The sequence below is a fragment of the Sus scrofa genome, chromosome 14 (genome assembly GCF_054392235.1).
Source record: "Sus scrofa isolate SSC_HxYL_T2T_F1_AM1 chromosome 14, Sscrofa_HxYL_maternal_Yorkshire_Landrace_v2.0, whole genome shotgun sequence".
Classification (NCBI taxonomy): Eukaryota; Metazoa; Chordata; class Mammalia; order Artiodactyla; family Suidae; genus Sus; species Sus scrofa.
The window spans coordinates 28,438,574-28,462,217 of record NC_139396.1 but is presented as its reverse complement, the minus strand read 5'-3'; the positions used below and the strand labels follow the sequence as shown (position 1 = coordinate 28,462,217).

At 38.9% G+C, this 23,644-nt stretch overlaps 1 long non-coding RNA gene across 1 annotated transcript in view; it reads right to left on the bottom strand.

The window, feature by feature from the left end:
- Nucleotides 1–23,644, bottom strand: part of LOC106505885 (uncharacterized) — a 31,135-nt gene that overhangs the window by 2,381 nt on the left and 5,110 nt on the right. The gene's annotated exons all lie outside the window — the stretch shown is intronic.

Here is a 23,644-nt window from a genome sequence, read left to right as displayed (position 1 = left end):
TTTCGCCCCCTCTTTCCCACTTGGAAAGAGAGAGAAACCTGGAGTGGATGGCCTAGACCAGAGATGAGGCCACATCACACATGCAGGACAAGGACCTGGGTGAGGACCACGCTCAGCTCTGGAGCTGGTTCCATAATATAGGGCAGGAGTTCCCGTCGTGGCTCAGTGGTTAACGAACCCAACCCGTCTAGCATCCATGAGGACAAGGGTTTGATGCCTGATCTTGCTTGGTGGGTTAAGGATCTGTGAGCTGTGTAGGTCACAGACGGGGCTCGCATCCCATGTTGCTGTGGCTGTGGTCCAGGCCAGCAGTTGTAACTCTGACTGGACCCCTAGCCTGGGAACCTCCATATGCCGAGGGTGCAGTCCTAAGAGACAAAAAGACCAAAAAAAAAAAGAAAGAAAAAGAAAACATGGGGTTCCCATCATGGCGCATGGGTTAACGAATCTGACAAGGAACCATGAGGTTGCAGGTTCGATCCCTGGCCTTGCTCAGTGGGTTAAGGATCCGGCGTTGCTGTGGCTCTGGTGTAGGCCGGTGGCATCAGTTCTGATTGGACCCCTAGCCTGGGAACCTCCATATGCTGCAGGAAGTGGCCCTAGAAAAGGTAAAAAGACCAAAAAAAAAAAAAAAAAAAAGAAAGACAAAGAAAACATAGTACAGGGCAGCTCTCATGGGCCAACCACATCTGTGCTCAGTGGGCGGGGCTGACCCACTCTCCTGTCCTCATGGGGCTAGTGGGAGGCACAGATTGAAGACGAAGTTCCATGGATTACACTTCAGAGGGGTGCTATGCAAGAGAATGGCGCTGATTTTATCGATTGCGGCCCAATACCCCCTCCTCTTCAATCTTCATGGACTCCTCCATCCGCTTGGTTTTAACACGCACTAATTATCAATTCCAGTCCCTTACCTAGATCTTCCAAGTATTTGTTTTGTTCTTGGCTAGACATCAGACGGAAAAGAAAAAAAAAAAAAAAAAAAAAGAAAAACCCTTTGTCTTCAAATACCCTGCATGATCAGGGACTTCCTGCTTTAAATTCAGGATGTATAATGAACACTACCCTTTTACTTCCTTTTAATAGTTGAAAATATCACAAGGTGCCTTGGCCTAAAGCCAGACTTGCTCAAATTTTGTGACCTTACTCTATAAAGCCATAGTTATGCAGGGATTCTGCAGAGCTCCACCTCTCACAAAGCCCAGATCCAAGCTGACGACCTAGGCCAGGCCTCATTTCTTGGTCAGCCTGTTCCAGATGGATGATTAATTCTTATCTTCTTACAAGCAAAAGCAGAAAATCTGGAAATGATTTTTCTTTTTTTCTAAAGCAAAGCAAGGCATTCTAAAGCAAGCAAAACACCCAGGGGATGGTTAAAACGGCAGTAGTTCATACTAATCACTTCTTCTAGACCATGATATGAGGACTAAAACCTAGTACATGGTACCATTGAATAAATTCATTCTGTTACTGCTGAATCATAGCAGTTACTGTAAAAATGTGGGTAAGTGGTTGCCCCTTCAGGGAATTAGCTGGAATTCCCCTTTCAAAAATTCTGTTTAATGCCTAAAAAAATTTAGTATTGTTCAAGGTAGTATTTGCTTATAAGCCTTTGGTTTGTTGGGAGAAATAATTACATAAAAGTAAACTTTTTAGTAAACTAAAATGGCTTCTCTTATGAACAAGATAGAGCACTGTATATTTAAAAATAATGTCTATTTATTTATTTACTTACTTATTATTATTTCGTTTTTTAGGGCCACACCCGTGGCATATGTAAATTCCCAGGCTAGGGGCGAATCAGAGCTACAGCTGCCAGCCTACCTCACAGCCACAGCAACATGGGATCTGAGCTGCATCTGCAACCTGCACTGCAGCTCATGGAAATGCCGGATCCCTGACCCACTGAGCAAGGCCAGGGATCGAACCTGCATCCTCATGGATACTAGTCGGATTCGTTTCCATTGCACCACAATGGTAACTCCTAAAATAATATTTACTATACATTTTAAGTTAGATTTGTTTGCTGTGGAAGTTAAAATGATACATATATACAGAAATCTTGCTGTTTTTCCATCATCTAGATATATCAAGCTTAGAATATTAGCACATTTCAGTAGAAACAGATGAATGGAGAGAAGGGAGGGACTGAGGTGGGAAGGGAAGAGTTAGGGTGGTCCTTGCTGCATCGTGTGTATTGTAATAGTTATCTATTCCTGCCTGCACATCTCCTGAAAATGCTGAAGCTTAAAACCACAAGCATTCATGATCTGACTGCTTGTTTGGGTTAGGGATTGAAAACAACTTAGTTGGGTTGTTCCAGCTCAGAGTTTCTCTTGGGTTGTGGTCAAGTGTCACTAGGCTGTGCTCATCTGTAAGAGTGACTGGGGAGGAGGGTTCACTGCTCAGATGGCTCATCACATGGCGACTGAAAAGCCTCCGTTTTGCTGGCTCTTAGCGGGAAGGCTCAGTCACTTGCCTCAGGGACTTCTCCAGAGAACTGCTTGAATGTCCTCATGTCAGGGCAGTTGGACTCTCCAGAGAGAACGATTCAAGAGAGGGAAGGAGGAAACCACAATGGGTTTTATGATTTAATCTTAGGAGTTACATACTGTCAATTCTGCTGTGTCTTATTCATCATAGACGAGTCACTGATTTTAGCTTGTGCTCAGTGGAGTCCTTTAGCGAGACCAGCCAGGAGTTCCCATCGTGGCTCAGCGGAAATGAATCTGACTAGTATCCATGAGGACATGGGTTCGATCCCTGGCCTCACTTAGTGGGTTAGGGATCCGACATTGCTATGAGTTGTGGTGTAAGTGGCAGACTCGGATCTGGTGTTGCTGTGGCTGTGGCTGTGGTATAGGCTGGCGGCTACAGCTCCAATTCAACCCCTAGCCTGGGAACCTCCATATGCTGTGGGTGCAGCCCTAAAACCATCAAAAAGAAAAAAAAAGAAGAAGAGAGAACGGTCAAAAAGCTTTGGAATTCTCTTAAAACCATAAAATATATACTCTATTTAATCATCTTATATTTTCCTCCTGCCATATTTTTATCATGCTCCATATCATTAATTATCTTGCTAGAATATTATTTTAATAACTCTATGATATTACACTAATGGGTATACCATCATTTACTCAACTAGAACCCTATAGGAATTCTTGCAATATGCTTGATATTTTACATAATGCTTCAAGAAACATTTTTGTACATAAATGTGTTTATAATCCATGATTACTTTCTTAGGTTAATTCTTTAGGCTAAAAGGTAAAGAAAGGTTTCAGCGACCCAGAGAAATGAAGCAAAAGCCATTCGACAAGACATTGCTTGAATGCTCTCCAGGAGGCATGGGAAGGGTTAGAAACCCTGGGAAGTGATATGAATTGGACAGATTTCAGAGCACCTACAGAATTATCAGAGTGAGTGAAGAGGGACAGCTGTCAAAAGGGAAGGCTTTTTTGCAGTGATTTAGCTGGGAGAGTTTAATATTGTAAGTTATAGTAAGAAATATATGTTCGATCTTCATCTCTGTTTCTGGCATAGAGCTCCTAAAGCCCTAAGTGCTGAACTTCCTTAGTGAAGAGAGCCAAACAGGTGTCTTTTGTTATGTTAAAGAGGCGACTTTTGGAAAACTCCAAGGCCAACTAAAGAGGAAGACTGGTTGCCAGGGAAACCAACCAATCTCCCACCACCTCCGGGGAGGGGGAAGGGTTATAGATTGAGTTTAATCACCCAGGGCCAATGATTTTTATCAATCATGACTAAGTAATGAAGCCTCCAAACAAACCCCAAAGGAGAGGTTACGTAGAGCTTTCAGGCTGGTGAACACGTGGAAGTGAGCCTGGAGAGGGCACAGAAGCTCTGCACCCCTTTCCACGTACCTTGCCCAATGCAACTCTTCGATCTGGCCATTCCTGAGTCATATGCCTTTATAGTAAACTGGTAATCTACTAAGTAAAATGTTTCTCTGAGTTCTGTGAGCTGCTCTAGAAAATTAATCAAATCCAGGAGAAGGGTCATGGGAACCTCTGATTTGTAGCCATTCAGTGAGAAGCACAGGTGATAGATAACCTGAGCACCAGCCGGGTGGCCTACCATTTAACTCAATTCTGACACTATCTACCAAACCATCAGATTATTGCTTGATGGTATGGGGAAACTCCCCAACATTGTAATTGAGGTCCAAACCCCTTCGCAGAGAATAAGATGTGCCATGGGATGGGGAAGAAAGAGGTAAAGGGACCAACAGTCCACAAGCACAGCATAAAGACCACTTTAGACTGAAAATATCTGTCACAGCAGATGCAGAAAGAACTCTTATCTGAATATCCTTATTTGACTAAAGCAGAGCCCTAGAAAATAACAGTGGCCAAAACTCCTCTGCAAGGGAATTTCCTGTTTGGGAGAACACTCTTACAGCAGGGAGGTGCAAACTTGGCTGCAGGAAGAGAACTCTCACTAGGAAATCAATCTTTTAGCACTTTACTCCTGACTTAGCCTCCAGAATTGAGACATAGATTCGTTATTAAAGTCATGTAGTCTACGATATTTTGTTGTCCTCAGCAGACTAACACAGTTTTATAAGCCAGTTGCTCAAACTGACCTCACAGAGAAGTGAGTTTGTGCTTCTCACAAGATAGGCATCCTCTTGGGCAAACTTTGCTCTGGATCACCGATAAAACCGGATGAGTTTTTCCTTTTCTTGATGTCATATCCTTAGGGCTTTTGGAAGTTGGCATTCTTTCAAGTTTTCCACCCAACAGGTGCAGATTTATTGTGTCTGTGCCTAGAAGTGGCCAAGCTTCAGGCTGGGGACCTGAGACAAGAGACCCACATGAGCTATATTCTTACTGAGAGTTGCCAGCTCTCATGGATTGTCTAAATCTAAATTATTTTCTATTTCATTGCATCTGTCATGCTGAGAATTCCAATGTCAGTATCATCCACCCAACATTAGAGATTAGTGAGTCCTCGACTGAAATCATCTCCTGTTTGTGGAGGGATTACAGCTTCTTTTTTTACTGTCTTATAGCATCTTAACTTTTCTTTCAGGCTACCTTTGGGAGCCACTTTGGCCAGAGGGTGGATCCTTTGATTTAGAAAAGCATTTATATTTAAGAGGATTTCTAGTGTTTTTGTCTTATTGGTACTTTTGGAAGGAGCAAATTAGGAAAACATACACACACACACAAACACACAAATAGTATGAGGGCCATACTAAATTACTTCCCTAATAAAGTTGAAAAGCAGAAGTCACGCAAACATTAGTCTCATTCCCCCCAACACTGGGGGCTGTAAAGAGGCTCAGAGATGCTCAAAACAACCATGTGAGACTAGAAAAGAAATGGGGCTAACTGGAAACAAATTGAACATTTTTTTTCTACTTAAATGTGCTTTGGAGACACCCACTGCTGTCTTCTCAGTTCCTCATTCAAATTTTAGTTTCCGATTCCACTAAGGTTATATATAAAGCAAAAATAAAATCTTAAATGTACCCTCCACTAATATTGATGGAAAGCCTCATGGTAATTACAATTAAAAAAAAAACTGATAGTAGATACAAAAAAAGATAAAGAGAAAAACAATCAAAGCCTATCACTAACAAAAAAATCATCAAACCACAAAGGAAGACAGCATGAAAGAAAGAGAAGAGCAAAAGAACTACAAATAGAAAACAATTAACAAAATAGCAGTGTTATGCTCTTACTTATCAATAATTACTTCAAATGAAAATAGATTAAACTCACTGATAAAAAGACAGAGTAGAGAAATGGGCCAAAAAACATGATCTAATTATATGTTAGTTATATGTTTTACAAGAGATCCACTTTAGAGTTAAGGATAAATACAGGCTGAAAATGAAGGGATGGAAAAGATACTCCACACAAATTGAAACCAAAAGAGAGTGGGAGTGGTTATACTTATATCAGACAAAACAGACTTTCAGTTGGAAAGCAGTCAAACAGACAAAGAAGGTCATTACATAATGACAAAAGGATCACTATAACGGAAAGATATAACATTATAAATAAATATGCACCCATTAGTGGAGCACCAAAATATATAAAGCAAACATTGACAGACAGCAGTACAATATAGTAAATGACTTTCTTATCTCATGTACAATAATGGGAAGACCATTTGCTCAGAAAATCAATAAGGAAACAGCAGACTTGAACTACACTATAAACTGGTGGACTTACCACTCTAATACCAAAACCAAAGATATTATCAAAAAAGAAAATTATAGGCCAAAATCTTTGATGACTATAGAGGCAAAAATTCTCAACAAAATTATAGCCAATTGAATCCAACAACATATAAATCTAGAGGATCTGTCCATGGATGCGAGTGGCGTGTTAAAGCCTCCTACTATTAGTGTATTCCCATCAATTTCTCCTTTTATGTCTGTTAGTATTTGTTGTATGTACCTGGTTGCTCCTATATTAGGGGCATATATATTGATTAATGTAATGTCCTCTTCTTGAATGGATCCTTTTATCATTAAATAGTATCCTTTGCCTTTCTTTATGGACTTCATTTTATTTTATTTTATTTTATTTTTTCCTTCTATATAATGATTTTTATTTTTTTTTCCCATTATAGCTGGTTTACAGTGTTCTGTCAATTTTCTACTGTACAGCATGGTGACCCAGTTACACATACATGCACACATTCTTTTTTTCTCATATTATGCTCCATTATAAGTGGCCAGAATAGTTCCCAGTGCTACACAACAGAATCTCATTGCTAATCCATTCCAAAGGCAATAGTCTGCATCTATTACCCCCAAGCACCCCATCCATCCCACTCCCTCCCCCTCCCCCTTGGCAACCACAAGGCAGTTCTCCAAGTCCATGAGTTTCTTTTCTGTGGAAAGGTTCATTTGTGCCATATATTAGATTCCAGATATAAGTGATATCATATGGTATTTGTCTTTCCTTTTCTGACTTACTTCACTCAGTGTGAGAGTCTCTAGTTCCATCCATGTTGCTGCAAATGGCATTATTTTGTTCTTTTCTATGGCTGAGTCATATTCCATTGTATATATATATATACACTACATCTTCCTAATCCATTAGTCTATCGATGGACCTTTAAGTTATTTCCATGTCTTGGCTATTGTGAATAGTGTTGCAATGAACATGTGGGTGCATGTGTCTTTTTCAAGGCAAGTTTTGTCTGGATAAATGCCCAAGAGTGGGATTGCTGGGTCATATGGTAGTTCTATGTATATTTCTATGTATAGTTTATAGTTTTCCTAACCCTAACCCTAAACCCAAACCCAAACCCAAACCCTAACCCTAGTATACTGTTCTCCATAGTGGTTGTACCATCTTATATTCTCGCCAATAGTGCAAGAGGGTTCCCTTTTCTCCACACTCCCTCCAGCATTTATTATTTGTGGACTTATTAATGATGGTCATTCTGACTGGTGTGAGGTGGTATCTCATGGTAGATTTGCATTTCTCTAATAATTAGTGATGTTGAGAATTTTTTCATGTGCTTGTTGGTCATCTGTATATCTTCCTTTGAGAAATGTCTCTTCAGGTCTTTTGCCCATTTCTCAATTGGGTTGTTGGCTTTTTTGCTGTTGAGTTGTATAAATTATTTGTATATTTTAGAGATTAAGCCCTTGTCAGTTGCATTGTTTGAAACTATTTTCTCCCATTCTGTAAGTTATATTTTTGTTTTCTTTTTGGTTTTCTTTGCTGTGCAAAAGCTTGTCAGTTTGATTAGGTCCCATTGGTTTATTTTTGCTTTTATTTTTGTTGCTTTGGGAGACTGACCTGAGAAATCATTTGTAAGGTTGATGTCAGAGAATGTTTTGCCTATGTTCTCTTCCAGGAGTTTGATGGTATCTTGTCTCATACATGGCCTTCATTTTAAATTCTATTATTTTCTGATATGAGTATTACAACTCCTGCTTTCCTGTATTGTCCATTGGCATGAAATATCTTTTCCCACCCCCTCACTTGCAACTTATATGTCCTTTGCCCTAAGGTGACTCTCTCATAGAGAGCAAATTGTAGGTTTTTGCTTTTTTATTCAATCTGCTACTCTGTGTCTTTCGATTGGAGCATTCAGTGCATTTACATTTAAGGCAATTATTGATAGCTATGTATTTATTGCCATTTTAAACCTTGTTTTCCAACTGATTCTATGTTTCTCCTTTGTTCCTTTTGTTTTTGTTGGATGATTTCCATTTATTTTATGCATGTGTACTTTTTTTAATTTTTGTGAATATAATGTTTGGTTTTGATTTGTGGTTGCACTGTTTTTTAAGTATGTTAACCCCTTCCTATACCTGCTTGCTTTAGCCTGAGAGTCATTTAGGCTCAAACACATTTTTAAAAAAAAGCCTAGATTTTCTTAATTTCCTTCCCCACTTTCTATGATTTTGAAGTCTTTTTTAGTAACTTCATGTTTGTCCTTTTGTTGTTCCTTGTGTTTATTGTCACTTTTACAGTCCCTACCCCTTTTAGTCTATATACTGGCTTATTTATTTTTTTATTTTTTTATTTTTTGTCTTTTCAGGGCCGTACCCATGGCACATGTAGGTTCCCAGTCTAGGGGTCCAATCGGAGCTGTAGTACCGGCCTATGACAGAGTCACAGCAACTCGGGATCTGAGCCACGTCTGCAACCTACACCACAGCTCACAGCAATGCTGGATCCTTAACCCACTGAGCAAGGCCAGGGGTCGAACCCGTAACCTCATTGTTCCTAGTGGGATTTGTCAACCACTGATGGGAACTCTTACAGTGGCTTATTTAAGTGCTTGCTTTCCAATTGTGATTTCCTACATCCTATTTCTTCTTCTTTTTTATTTAGAGAAGCCCTTTCAGTATTTCTTTTAGAATGAGTATTGCAATACTAAATACATACATACAACAAATACTTACAGACATAAAAGGAGGAATTGATAGGAATACAATAATAATAGGAGACTTTAACACACCACTCACATCCATGGACAGATCCTCTAGACAGAAAATCAATAAGGTAACAGAGATACTAAATGACAGTAAAAAAGTTAGACTTAACTGACACTTTCAGAACAGTACATCAAAAAAAATCAGAATATACATTCTTCTCAAGTGCACATGGAACATTCTCAAGGACTGACCACATACTGGGGCACAAAACTAACCTCAACAAATTTAAGAGTATGGAAACTATTTCAAGTATATTCTCTGACCACAAGGGCATGAAACTAGACATCAACCACAGGAAAATAAATGAGAAAAAATTAACTACATGGAGACTAAATACATGCTACTGAAAAACCAATGTGGGATTCCGGATTAAGACGGCAGAATAGAAGGACTGGAGCTCAACTTCTCTTCTAAAAACAACAACATGCACAACTAAAGGCTGAGTAATCTCCACTAAAGTGGACCAGAAACCTTAAAAAAGATACCCTACTCCAGAAGAAAAAGAGGAAGCCACATCAAGAGGTAGGAGAGGCAATTTCATGATATAAACAACCCCATACCTCCAGGGTGGGAATCCCCACAGACTGAAAACTAATTGGTTCACAGAGACTCACCTACAGGAGTAAGAGTTCTGAGCCCCACATCAAATCCTCACGTGCGGGGATCCGACACTGGGAGAAAGAGCCCCTGGAGCATCTGACATTGAAGGCCAGTGGGGCTTGTGCGCAGGAGCTCCACAGGACTGGGGGAAATGGAGACCCCATTCTTAAAAGGCGCACACAGACGTTCACATGCATTGGGTCCCAGGGCAGAGTGAGGTCTCCATAGGAATCTGGGTCAAACCTGACCATAGTTCTTGGAGGACATCCTGGGAAAACAGGTGTGAATGTGGCTTGTGAGGGAAGAACATTGAAGGCAAAGCTCTCGGGAATATTCAGCAGCGGCCTTTCTCTGGAGGTGGCCATTTGGGGAAAATCTGGCCCCACCTTTCAGACAGTGCTGAGAAGCCCCAGGGCAAACAACAATCCAGGTGGGATCACAGCCCTGCCCCTCAATAAACAAGCTACCTAAAGACCCCTCAGGAACACAGCTACCTCTAATCCCATCCAGAGACTAAGCCACACCCACCAGAGGGATTAGAATCAGCTCCACCTACCAGTGGGCAGGCATCAGCCCCTCCCATCAGGAAGCCTACAGCAAGCCCCCATACTGACTTCAGCCACAAGGGGGGCAGACACCAGAAGTAAGAGAGTCTATAACTCTGTTATCTGTAAAAAGGTCACCACACCAAAAACCTATAAAAATGAAAAGACAGAGAACTGTAACTCAGATGAGGGAGGAAGGAAAAACCCAGAAAAACAGCTAAGCGAGGAGGAGATTCTTAGCCTCCAGGAAAAAGACTTTAGAATGTTGATGCCGAAGATGATACAAGACATTGGAAATAAACTGGAGGCAAACATGGATAACTTACAGGAAACACTGACCAAAGAGATACAAGATATCAAACTTAAGCAAGAAGAGATGCAAAATACAATAACTGAAATAAAAAATTCACTAGAAGCAGCTAACAGCAGAACACAGGAGGCAGAAGAACAAATAAACGAGGTGGAGGACCTATTAGTGGAAATTACGGGTGCAGAACAGAAAATAGAAAAAAGATTGAAAAGAAATGAAGAGAATCTCAGAGACCTCTGGGACAACATGAAACGCACCAACATCCATATTATGGGGTGCCAGAAGGAGAAAAGAGAGAGAAGGGGATAGAAAAAAATATTCCAAGAGATAATAGCCAAAAACTTCCCTAACATGGGAAAGGAACCACTCATTCAAATCCAGGAAGCATAACGAGTACCATATAAAATAAACCCAAGGAGGAATACACCAAGACACATATTAATCAAACTGACCAAAATTAAAGACAAAGAGAAAATCTTGAAAGCAGCTAGGGAAAAGAAACAAATAACATACAAGGGAACCCCAATAAGGTTATCGGCAGATTTTTCAGCAGAAACTCTGCAGGCCAGAAGGGAGTGGCATGATATACTTAACATGATGAAAGGAAAAAAACCTCCAATCGAGATGACTCTACCCAGCAAGGCTCTCATTCAGATTTGAAGGAGAAATCAAAACCTTCACAGAGAAGCAAAAGTTGAGACAATTCAGCAACACTAAACCAGTCTTACAATAAATACTAAAGGAACTTCTCTAGGCAGAAAAGAAAACACAGCAACAGGAAACAAAAATTCCACAAATGACAAGGCTCACCAGTAAAGGTATATATACAGTAAAGATATGAAATCATCCATGCACAATTATACCACCAAAATCAGAACTCATGAGAAGAGGTGGGTACAAATGCAGGACACCGGAGATGTGCTTGCAATTAAGAGAACAACAACTTAAAACACTCTCATATACATACAGACTCATATCAAAACTTCAGAATAACTGCAAACCAAAAATCTACAATTGATACACAAACAAGGAATCTCTGGAGAAGAAATATATCTCATAGGAAATAAGTGCATAGTCCACCATGAAGGGCGTCATTTGACATCATTCTTGGAGTGCTGAAGTCTCCTTAGATCTGATTCTGATTTCCTCTCCATTAAAGAATTTATGATAATTATAATTAAATAATGCAACTGTACAATTAAATAATACAGTTCTACAATTGCATTATTAATAACCATTTCTCTCCATGGTACAATGTAAGGTCTATAATGTCTTGTTTATCACATCACCTAGAATGGTGTAATGCCTATATTGAAGAATCAGTAAGATGTAACAAATTGTGAGGACATATTTATATAGTTGCACTGTTTTTTAAAAAATTTATGCGGAGTTCCCGTCGTGGCGCAGTGGTTAACGAATCCCACTAGGAACCATGAGGTTGCGGGTTCGATCCCTGGCCTTGCTCAGTGGGTTAAAGGATCTGGCGTTGCCGTGGGCTGTGGTGTAGGTTGCAGACACGGCTTGGATCCCGAGTTGCTGTGGCTCTGGTGTAGGCTGGCGGCTACAGCTCCGATTCGACCCCTAGCCTGGGAACCTCCATATGCCGCGGGAGCAGCCCAAGAAATGGCAAAAAGACACAAAAAAAATAATAATAATAATTTATGCATTTTATACTTTACTTATTTTCAGAGGGTGTATTATTTTTGTTATTCTTACCAGTTATTCTTTTTACTATGCTATATAAAATATTTAATAGTATTTCTTTGAGACCTCTGTCATAAGTCAAGATAGGATATGGCTGGATCTATATTTGATTATTCTGTTGTATGGATATAATTTTATTTCTTTATGTTAATATAACTGACATTCTTTATGCCATTTCCATGCTATTTAATTTACTGCAGTTTTTAAGTGAGTCTTAAAATCTATAATTTTACTGGCTCTTCTAAATTATTTGCATTTCCATAAAATTTTGTGATTAGACTGTAAATGTCTATAAAATTTTGTTATAATTGTGCTGAATCTATAGATTAATTTGGTAAGAATTGATATTTTTAAAGGTTGAGACTAATTTCATGAATAATGACATATTTTTATCTTTCTTTAATTTCCCTTAAAAGTATTTTATAATTGTCAGAAGAGATGTCATAAACAATTTTTATTAAATTGAATTTTAAATGTTAAAAAAATGGGTCAATGAGGAAATCAAAAAGGAAATTAAAAAATACCTTGAGACAAATGATAACAAAGACACAACCATTCAAAACCTATAGGATGCCACAAAAGCAGTGCTTAGAGGGAAATTCATAGCAATACAGGCCTTCCTCAAAAAAGAAAAAAAATCTCAAATTGACAACTTAACCCACAACCTAAATGAGTTAAAAAAAAAAGAACAAATAAAACCTAAGTTAGCAGAAGGAAGAAAATCATAAAGATCAGAGAGGAAATCAATAAAATAGAGATTCAAAAAACAACAGAAAAAAAATCGATAAAACCAAGAGCTGGTTCTTTGAAAAGGTAAATAAAACTGACAAACCTCTGGCCAGACTCACCAAGAAGAGGAGAGAAAAACCCCAAATAAACAAAATAAGACGTGAAAAAGGAGAAATCCAATGGATACTGCAGAAATACAAAAAATCATAAGAGAATACTATGAACAATTATATGCCAACAAATTTGACAACCTAGAAGAAATGGACAACTTTCTAGAGACTTACAGCCTGCCAAAACTAAAGAAATAGATCGACTGAACAGACTGATCACTAGAAATGAAATTGAGTATGTAATAAAAACACTCCCTACAAAAAAAAGTCCAGGACCAGATGGCTTCATAGGCAAATTCTGCCAAACATACAAAGAGGAACTTATATCCATCCTCCTTAAACTTTTCCAAAAGGTTGAAGAAGAAGGAACACTGCCAAATACATTCTATGAAGCCACCATCACCCTAATACCAAAACGAAAAATACTACCAAAAAAGAAAAGTATAGGCCAAAATCTTTGATAAATACACAGGCAAAAATTCTCAACAAAATTTTAGCCAATTGAATCCAACAACATATAAAAAAAGATCATATGCCACGACCAAGTGGGATACATCCCAGGTTCACAAGGATGGTTCAACACATGCAAATCAATCAACGTCATATACCAAATTAACAAAAGAAAAGTCAAAAATCACATGATCATCTCAGCAAATGCGGAAAAAGCATTTGACAAAGTCCAACATCCCTTCATGATAAAAATGCTTACCAAAGTGGGTATAGAGGGAACATACCTTAGCTAATAAAATCCATTTATGACAAACCCACCGCAAATATAATACTCAATGGAGAAAAGCTGAAAGCCTTCCCACTAAAATGTGGAACAAGACAAGGATGCTCTCACTCTCATCACTTTTATTTAACAAGGTATTGGAGGAGTTCCTGTAGTGGCTCAGTGGTTAATGAATCCGACTAGGAACCATGAGGTTGCGGGTTCAATCCCTGGCCTTGCTCAGTGGGTTAAGGATCCGGCGTTGCTGTGAGCTGTGGTGTAGGTTGCAGACGCGGCTCGGATCCCGTGTTGCTATGGCTCTGGCATAGGCTGGTGGCTACAGCTCCAATTTGACCCCTAGCCTGGGAACCTCCATATCACATGGAAGTAGCCTAAGAAATGGCAAAAAGACAAAAAAAAAGAAAAAAAAAAAGCAAGATATTGGAAGTCGTAGCCACAGCAATCAGACAAACAAAAAACATAAAAGGATCCAAAGTGGAAGAAAAGAGGTAAAATTGTCATGGTATGGAGATGGCATGGTACTATATACAGAAAAGCCTAAGGACTCCACATAAAACTACTCTAACTGATCAATGAATTCAGCAAAGTAGCAGGATACAAGATTAACATTCAGAAATCAGTCACATTTCTGTATATTAACAATGAAATATTAGAAAAGGAATACAAAAATACAATACCTTTTAAAGTCACACCCCAGAAAATTAAATAAACCTGACCAAGGAGGTGGGAGACTTATATAATGAGAACTATAAAACATTAATGAAGGAGGAGTTCCCATTGTAGTGCAGTGGTAAACGAATCCAACTAGGAACCATGAGGTTGCGGGTTCAATCCCTGGCCTTGCTCAATGGGTCGAGGATCTGGCGTTGCCGTGAGCTGTGGTGTAGTTTGCAGACGTGGCTCGGATCCCACGTTGCTATGGCTCTGGCGTAGGCTGGTGGCTACGGCTCCAATTAGACCCCTAGCCTGGGAATCTCCATATGCCACGGGAGTGGCCCTAGAAAAGGCAAAAAGACAAAAAAAAAATTAATGAAGGAAATTAAAGAAGATTGAAAGAAATGGAAATTTATTCCATGCTCCTGGGTCGGAAAAATTAATATCATAAAATGGCCATACTACCCAAAGCAATCTATGGATTCAATTCAATCCTATTAAATTAACCATGACATTTTTTTCACAGAGAACAAACAATCCAAAAATGTATACAGAACCATAAAAGACCCAGAATTGCCAAAGCAATCTGAGGAACAAAAACCAAGCAGGCGGCATAATTCTCCCAGACTTCAGGCAATATTACAAAGCCACAGTAATCAAGACAGTGTGGTACTGGTACCAAAACAGACATACAGACCAATGGAACAGAACAGAGAACCCAGAAATAAACCCAGACACCTATGGTCAGTTAATCTTCAACAATGGAGGCAAGAATATAAAATGGGAAAAAGACAGTCTTTTAAGTAAGAGGTGCTGGGAAAACTGGACAGCTGCATGTAAATAATGAAACTGGAACACACCCTCACACCATGCACAAAAATAAACTCAAAATGGCTTAAAGACTTAAACATAAAACAAGAAACCATCAAACTCCTAGAAGAGAACAAGGGCAAAGGATTCTCTGATATCAACCTTACAAATGTTTTCTCAGGTCAGGCTCCCAAAGCAACAAAAATAAAAGCAAAAATAAACCAATGGGACCTAATCAAACTGACCAGCTTTTGCAAAGCAAAGGAAACCATAAAAAAACCCCAAAAGACAATCTACATAATGGGGGAAAATAGTTTCAAACAATGCAATCGAAGAGGGCTTAATCTCTAAAATATACAAACAACTTACAGCAAAAAAGCCAACAACCCAATTGAAAAATAGGCAAAAGACCTGAAGAGATATTTCTCGAAGGATGATATACAGATGACCAACAAGCACATGAAAAAATTCTCAACAGCACTGATTATTAGAGAAATGCAAGTCAAAAATACTATGTGATACCACCTCACACCAGTCAGAATGACCATCATTAATAAGTCCACAAAAAACAAATGATGGAAAGTGTTGGAGAAAAGGGAACTCTCCTACACTGTTGGTGGGAATGTAAATTGATACAACCACTATGGAAAACAGTATGGAGGTACCTCAGAAAACTAAATATAGAACTACCATATGACCCAGCAATCCCACTCTTGGGCATTTATCCAGACAAAACTTGCCTTGAAAAAGACACATGCACCCACATGTTCATTGCAGCACTATTCACAATAACCAAGACATGGAAATAACCTAAACATCCACCAACAGACTAATGGACTAGGAAGATGTAGTATATATATATACACACACAATGGAATACGACTCAGCCATAGAAAAGAACAAAATAATGCCATTTGCAGCAACATAGACTGAACTAGAGACTCTGATACTAAATGAAATTAAGTCAGAAAAAGAAAAACAAATACCATATGATATCACTTATATCTGGAATCTAATATATGGCACAAATGAACCTTTCCACAGAAAAGAAACTCATGGACTTGGAGAACTGCCTTGTGGTTGCCAAGAGGGAAGGTGAGGGAGTGGGATGGACTGGGAATGCGGGGTTAATAGATGCAAGTTATTGCTTTTGGAATGGATAAGCAATGAGATCCTGCTGTATAGCAATGGGAACTATATCTAGTCATTTATGATGGAGCATGATGGAGGATAATGTGAGAAAAAAATATGTGTATATGTATGTGTGACTGGGCCACTTTGCTGTACAGTAGAAAATGTGACAGAACATTGTAAACCAACTATAATGGAAAAAATAAAAATCATTTAAAAATTAAATAGAAAAAAAAGCAGGAAAAAAGTGAAAAGATTTTTTAAAAAATCAACTCAGCTACACTAATTCAGAAAAAAAGAATACTCAAATTAATAAAATCATAAATACAAGAGGCGATATTACAACTGAAGCAACAGAAATAAAAAAGATCAAAATGGATCATCATCAACAAGTATATGACAACAAACTGGATAACCTAGAAGATGGATAAATTCCTAAAAACATAAAATCTACCAACACTACCAAGAAAAAATAGACTTCCTGGAGTTCCCATCATGGCTCGGTGGTAATGAACCTGACTAGTATCCATGAGGATGTGGGTTCAATCCCTGCCTTGCTCAGTGGGTTAAGGATCTGGCATTGCTGTGACCTGTGGCATAGGGCTCAGACACGGCTCCGATACCACGTTGTTGTGGCTGTGGTGTAGGCCCTCAGGGCACCTCTGAATTGACCCCTAGCCTAGGAACTTCTATATGCTGCAGGTGCTCTAAAAAGACAAAAAAAAAAAAAAAAAAAAAAAAAGAAAAAGAAAAAGAAAGAAAGAAAGAAAGGAAAAAATAGAATTCCTGAGCAGACCAAATAACAAAATCAGTAATCAAAAAACTTTCTAACAAATAAAAGCCCAGGCATAGATGGCTACTAGGTGAATTCTACCAAATATTTAAAGAAGAATGAACACCAATCTTTCTTAAACTCTCTTCCCCAAAACAGAGGTGGAAACATTTCCAAACACTTTGTATAAGGCATGCATCACTCTAACACTAAAGCTGGACAAAGACATAAGAAAACTACAGTCAACATCCTTGATAAGCATGAAAAGAAAAATCTTCAATAAAATATTTTCAAACCAAATTCAACAGCATGTTAAAAGGATCATATACCGTGAACAAGTGGGATTTATCCCTGGGATATATGGATGGTTCAAAATACGCAAATCAATGTGCTACACCAAATTAACGGAATGAAGGGTTACAATCATATGTTCACCTCAGTAGATGCAGAAAAAGCATTTGACAAATCCAACACCCTTTCATGATGAAAACACAACAAATCAGGTATACAAGGAATGCACCTGAATACAATAAAGAGCATCTATGAAAAATTCACAGATAATCTCATACTCCATGGTAAAAAGCTGAAAGCTTTCCATTAAAATTTAGAAAAGGCAGGAGTTCCCGTCGTGGCGCAGTGGTTAACGAATCTGACTAGGAACCATGAGGTTGCAGGTTCGATCCCTGGCCTTGCTCAGTGGGTTAACGATCCGGCGTTGCCGTGAGCTGTGGTGTACGTCCCAGACGCGGCTCGGATCCCGCGTTGCTGTGGCTCTGGCGTAGGCTGGCAGCTACAGCTCCGATTCGACCCCTAGCCTGGGAACCTCCATATGCCATGGGAGCGGCCCAAGAAATGGCAAAAAGACAAAAAAAAAAAAAATTTAGAAAAGGCAAGGATGCCCACTCTTTCCACTTCTATTTAACATAGTATTGGATGTCTTAGCCACAGTGATTAGGCAAGAAAAGGAAATAAAAGCATAAAAATGAGAAAGGAAAAGAAAAATTCTCTTTGCAAATGACATAATTTTATAAGTAGAAAACTATAAAGACTACACAAAAAAATCTGTTAGAACTCATAAACAAACTCAGTAAAATTGTGGGATACAAAATCAATATGCAAAATCAGTTGTATTTCTATATACGAACAATGAACAACCCAAAAAGGAAATTAAGAACCAAATTTCAACAACAAAGTCCTACTGTGTAGCACAGAGAACTATATGCAATGTCCTATGATAAACATGATGGAAAAGAATATTTTAAAATAATATATATATATATGTAGATCTGAATCACTTTGCTATACACTTGAAGCTAACACAACACTGTAAGTTAACTATATTTCAATTAAAAATGGTTTAAAAAAAGGCTACACAATGGAGGATGGATAGTCTTGTCCACAAATGACTTTGGGAATACTGGATATTCGTATCTTACATCATACACAAAAATCAACCCCAAATGGGTTAAAGATTTAAATATAAGACTAGAAACTGGAAAACTCTTGTTTTTTTGTTTTGTTTTGCTTTTTGTCTTTTGTTTTTTTAGGGCCATACCTGCGGCATATGGAGGTTCCATGCTAGGGGTCTAACCAGAGCTACAGCTGCTGGCCTATACCAGAGCCACAGCAACACCAGATCTGAGCCATGTCTGCAACCTACACCACAGCTCATGGCAACGCCAGATCCCCAACGCACTGAGAGAGGCCAGGGATAGAACCTGCAACTTCATGGTTCCTAGTCAGATTCGTTTCCGCTGTGCCATGACAGGAATGCCAGAAACTGGAAAACTCTTAAAAGAAAACATAGGGAAAAACCTTTTGGACAGTGGCCCTGGCAATGATTTCTTTTTATTATTATTATTATTATTAAAGCATAGTTGATTTTCAATGTTTTGTCAATGTTTTGTCAAGCAAAGTGACCCAATCATACATATTTCCCTGGGCTGTAGAGTAGGGTCCTATTGCCCATCCATTCCAAATACAGTGGTTTGCATCCAGAAACTCCCCAAAATGCCTATCCATCCCACTCCCTCTCCTTCCCCCTTAGGAACCTGAAATTTGCTCTCCTTGGCCATGACCTATTTCTATTGTTTTTGTTTTTTGTTTTTGTTTTTTCAGATAGGATCATCTGTTCCATATTTTAGATTCTGCATAAGTGATATCATATGGCTTTGTCTTTTACTTTCTGGCTTACCTCACTTAGTATGAGAGTCTCTAGATTCATCCATGTCGCTGCAAATGGCATTAGTTTGTCCTTTTTTATGGCTTAGTAATATTCTATCGTATATATGTACCACATCTTCTTAATCCATTCATCTGCTGATTGACTTTTAAGTGGTTTCCATGTCTTGGCTATTGTGAATAGTGGTGCTATAAACATAGGGGTGGATGCATCTTTTTCAGTGAAAGTTTTGTTCAGATATATGCCAAGCAGTGGAATTGCTGAATCATATGGTAGCTATAGACTGAGTTTTCTCAGGTACTTCCATACTGTTTTCCATAGTGGTACCAATTTACATTCCCACCAACAGTGGAGGAGGGTACGTTTTCTCCACACCCTCTCCAGCATTTGTTATTTGTTGACTTGTTAATAATGGCCATTCTGACTGGCGTGAGGTGGTACCTCACTGTAGTTTTGACTTGCATTTCTCTAATAATTGTGATATTGAGCATGTTTTCATATGCCTGTTGGCCATCCATATGTCTTATTTGGGGAATGTCTATTTAGGTCTTCTGCCCATTTTTCAATTGGTTTTTGTTATTGTTGTTGAGTTGCATGAGTTGTTTGTATATATTGGAGACTGACAATGATTTCTTGTATGTGATATTAAAAGCAAAGGAAACAAAAGTAAAAAATAGACAAGTTGAATTACATCAAACTAAAAAGCTTCTCTTCAGCAAAAGAAACAACAAACAAAATGAAAAAGCAACTTCTATTTGCAACAACATGGATAGATCTACACGGTATGTATACTTAGTGAAATAAGTTAGACAAAGACACATACTCTGTTATCACTTATACGTGGAATCTAAAAATAACAAAAATTAATGTATATAACAAAATAGAAACAGACTGACAGATATATAGAGAACAAACTAGTGGTTTACCCATGGGGAGAAGGAAGAAGGGAGGATCAAGATAAAGGTATGGGTGGGATTGAGAGACACAAGTACTGTGTATAAAATAAGTAAGCAACAAGGATATATTGCAGAGCACAGGGAAATAAAGTCATTATTTTGCCATAACTTTAAACAGGGCATAATCTATAAAAATATTGAAACACTGTGTTGTATACCTGAACCTAACATAACAGTGTAAATTGACTGTGTTTCAAAAAAAAATTTTTTTTTAAATGAAAGAAAAAAAACAAAAAACCTATAGAATGTGAGAAAGCATTTTCAGACCACAAATCTGATAAAGGACATATTCAGAATATACAAGGAATTCTTACAACTCAAAGGGTGAAAAACAAATTGATTTTTTAATGGGAAAAGAACTTAAATAAACATTTCTCCAAAGAATATATACAAATATCCAACACATATATGACAAAGTGCTCAACATGACTAATAATCAGGGAAATGCAAACCAAAACCACAAAGAGGTATCATCCCACACTTGTTAGAATGACTTTATCAAAACAGCCAGAGGTAACAAATGTTAATAAGGACATAGAGAAAAGGGAACTCTTGCATATTGTTGGGAAATGTAAGCTGTGCAACCACTATGGAAAACTGTATGGAGGTTCCTAGAAATACTGAAAATAGAACTACCATATGATCTAGCAGTCCCACTTCTAGGGACATATTCAAAAGAATTCAAATCAGGATCTTAAAAAGAAAGATATTTGGAGTTCCCCTCGTGGCACAGTGGTTAACAAATCCGACTAGGAACCATGAGGTTGCGGGTTCAATCCCTGGCCTTGCTCAGTGGGTTAAGGATCTGGTGTTGCTGTGAGCTGTGGTGTGGGTCACACACGCGGCTCAGATCCTGCGTTGCTATGGCTCTGGCGTAGGCCGGCGGCTACAGCTACAGCTCCGGTTCGACCCCTAGCCTGGGAACCTCCATATGCTGCGGGAGCAGCTCAAGAAAAGGCAAAAAGACAAAAAAAATAAAAAATAAAAAATAAAAAAATAAAGATATTTGCACTCCCATGTTCACTGTAGCATTATCCATAATAGCCAAGAAATGGAAGCCACCTAAATGTCCATTTATAATTGAATGAATACAGAAAATGTATTATAGAGAGTTCCTGGGTGGCTCAGCAGGTTAAGATCCAGCATTGTCACTGCTGTCACTCTTGCCATTCTTTCTCCACACCCTCTCCAGCATTTGTTATTTGTTGACTTGTTAGTAATGGCCATTCTGATTGGTGTGAGGTGGTACCTCATCGTAGTTTTGATTTGCATTTCTCTAATAATTAGTGATCTCAATCCCTGGCTTGGGAACTTCTGCATGCAGCAGCTGTACCACCACACCCAAAAAAGAAAGAAAATGTTGCATATACATAGAATGGAATATTGTTCAGGCTTAACAAGAAGGCAATCTTGCCATTTATGACAACACAAATGAATCTGGAGTATATTATGCTGAAGGAAATAAGCCAGACACAGAAGAACAAATACTGCATGTTACCATCATGTGAGGAATCTAAAATAATCTAAGTCATAGAAGGAGACAGTAGATGAGTGGTTTTGGGGGGGCTGGAGGGAGGGAGAAGTGGAGGAGGCGTGTGTCAAAGGATACAGAGTTTCAGCTATAGAAAATGAAAAAGTCCTAGAGCTCTACTGTACAGCATAGCGTCTACAGCTAACATTACTGTATTATATATTTAAAATTTTGATAAGAAGGTAAGATTTTATGTTTAGTGTTCTTACCACAAATAATATTAAATAACGGGGGAGACATTTTGGAGATGTTGGGTAGGTTTATGGCATACATTATGGTGGGGTATTACTTATTTCTAAACTCATCAGGTTGTACTCATTAATTATGCACAGCATTTTGTATGTCAAAAGAAAAACAACCTAATAATCAATGAAGAGTTTTTTAAAAGTATCTTTCTTGGGAGTTCCCCTTGGGCACAGCTGGTTAAGGATCTGGCTTGTCACTGCAGCTGCTCAGGCCATTGCTGTAGCAGCGGTTAAGTCCCTGGCCTGGGAACTTCCGAATGACATGGGTGTGGCCCAAAAAACCCCCCCCAAAACCCAAAACCAAACAAACAAAAATGTATCTTTTTTACTCTCTACTTTTGAGGAAATAAAGTCAGATGGATCAATCACCTAAAACTGTAAAACAGGAAGCCACAAACTATTGCAAATAAATGCGAGAAATTTCTCTCACAAGTTTGTACAGGAAAAGAACTGTCTCTAAGAAACTCAAAATGAGATTAAAGTCAACTATATAAAGATTAAGACGAAAACTCTAACTGGCAAATATCACAACAAAGATAAAAAGCAAACTAGAAGAAAATACTTGAAATATAAATCACACTTAAAAGCACGATTTCCCTAATGTAAATTTCTTATGACACAGACACAATAATAATAATACAAACGCTTAAGAAAACCTGTAGAGAAGCTCACAGAAAATAAACTACAAATTACCTGTAACTCTTAAAAACATCCTCATTCACAATAAGAGAAATGTAAATTTAGAGATTTCTTGTTTTCATTCCCAGGCATTTGCTAAGTGGCCACACCTCATGAATAGGACTGTCTCCCCTTCCAGGAACTGAGTCCGCTCTCCCATCTCTCGGGCCATTCCTCTTCAGTCCCTTTGCTGACACATCTCCCTAGACTGACTTCTGCATGTCGCAGTCGGCTGGCATCAGTTGTGCCCTCTGTCCTCTTCAGTACTACTCTTCCCTTTGGTGGGACCTAGGAGTCAGGGTCAAGTACCACCTACATGCTGATGTCCCCAGATACATATGGCTAATCCAGCTCACACACCATGTCCTCAGAGGCTCAATTCTCACTAAGCAGTTCAGTCTGGTACCGCGCTCATCTTCACTCCCCACATACAATCCTTCAAAAACTGCTAACCACTCACCCCAACAGTGTCCTGAATCTTTCTGATTTTGCGTACAGGTCTGCTCACCATTCTGTTCAAGCCCACCCATTTTGTCCCTGGATCACAGCAACACATACCTGAACCTCTCCTGCGTTTACAGTTTCATTATGTGTTTCTTTGAGGCTGGGCTCTTTCCTCTCCTTGTCCTGACACCTTGATGTACCCGTGTGCTACCTGGGCTTGCCTTAATAGAAGGGCACAGGAAGTTTTCCTGTGATGCTCACGGTAGAAAGAAGAAACGCAGGAATTCCTGCTGTGGCTCAGAGGTAAGGAATCTGACTAGTATCCATGAAGACGCTGGTTCAATCCCTGACCTTGCTCAGTGGGTTAGAGATCCATTGTTGCTGTGAGCTGTGGTGTAGGTCGAAGATGCGGCTTAGATCCTCTGTTGCTGTGGCTGTGGTGGAGGCTGGCAGCTACAGCTCTGATTGACCCCTAGCCTGGGAACTTTCATATGCCACGTGTGTGGCCCTAAAAAAAAAAAAAAAAAAAAAAAAAAGAAGGGGAAGGAGAAGTGGGGAGGGGAAAAGGAGAA